This window comes from Sinocyclocheilus rhinocerous, unplaced genomic scaffold (assembly GCF_001515625.1).
Source record: "Sinocyclocheilus rhinocerous isolate Xijiao unplaced genomic scaffold, SAMN03320098_v1.1 scaffold90, whole genome shotgun sequence".
Lineage (NCBI taxonomy): Eukaryota > Metazoa > Chordata > Actinopteri > Cypriniformes > Cyprinidae > Sinocyclocheilus > Sinocyclocheilus rhinocerous.
The window spans coordinates 641,470-642,428 of record NW_015657969.1 but is presented as its reverse complement, the minus strand read 5'-3'; the positions used below and the strand labels follow the sequence as shown (position 1 = coordinate 642,428).

General features: G+C 39.9%; 2 protein-coding genes across 2 annotated transcripts in view; both read right to left on the bottom strand.

The window, feature by feature from the left end:
* Positions 1-959, bottom strand: part of LOC107721830 (acetylcholine receptor subunit delta-like) — an 11,020-nt gene that overhangs the window by 2,759 nt on the left and 7,302 nt on the right. The gene's annotated exons all lie outside the window — the stretch shown is intronic.
* LOC107721875 (connector enhancer of kinase suppressor of ras 2-like) overlaps positions 1-959 on the bottom strand; it is a 112,265-nt gene that overhangs the window by 106,545 nt on the left and 4,761 nt on the right. The gene's annotated exons all lie outside the window — the stretch shown is intronic.

Below are 959 nucleotides of genomic sequence, written 5' to 3'. Positions count from 1 at the left end.
CATGCGTTTTTGTAAGAAAAATATCCATATTTCAAATGTAATAAACACTTTTCTCTCACTTCCGGTGTCTGTCATACGCGAAAGGCGTTCCGGTGGAAGGCGTATGACGTATGCTCAGAGCGTGCACCTCTTGAGATATGCTAGTCTCGCGAGTTTGTTTATAGGAGCAAAGGAAGCAAAGTTTCCTTACTTTAGCACAGGAAAACCAGTCTCCTCTTGGCTTATATCGAAATCCTCCGACATTTTTCTTTGCAAATCTTCGGTTTGTTCTTCTATTTCGTGACCGGCGTTTTGTTTTGTTGTCTCTCCGCGTTCGTCACTTATCACACAACGCCGATGTGCTACGTCATGGATTCACTACAGAAGGCCTTTATTCACCCCCCAGAGCCGTGTGAAGCACGTTTTATTATGGATGCGCGTGCTTTATTTGATGAATTGTGGACTGTTCAACTGCAACACCCGCTGACTGCAATGATAGAGCTTGGAATAGCCAGGACAATTTTTAATATAACTCTGGATTCGTCTGAAAGAAGAAAGTCATATACACCTAGGACGCCTCGAGGGTGAGTAAAATACAAGCTAATTTTCATTTTTGGGTGAACTAACCCTTTAAGGCTACGGTTAAAGGGACAGTTACTGTTTACGCACCCTCATGTTGTTCTAAACCTTTCTTCTGTGCAACACAACAGAAGATATTTTGCAGAATGCTGGAAACCAAACAATATTGGAGTCCATTGGCTTCCATTGAAAAAAGAAGCAGCGATTTTTCTCAATATCTTCCTGTATTTTCCACAGAAGAAAGTCAGTCATACTGGTTTGAAGGACATGAATGAGAACAAATGTGATCCTAGACATCAAAACTAGTCATATGGGTCAATTTTTTTAAATTGAGATTTATACATCATCTGAAAGCATATAAATAAATAAGCTTTCCATTGATGTATGGTTTGTTAGGATAG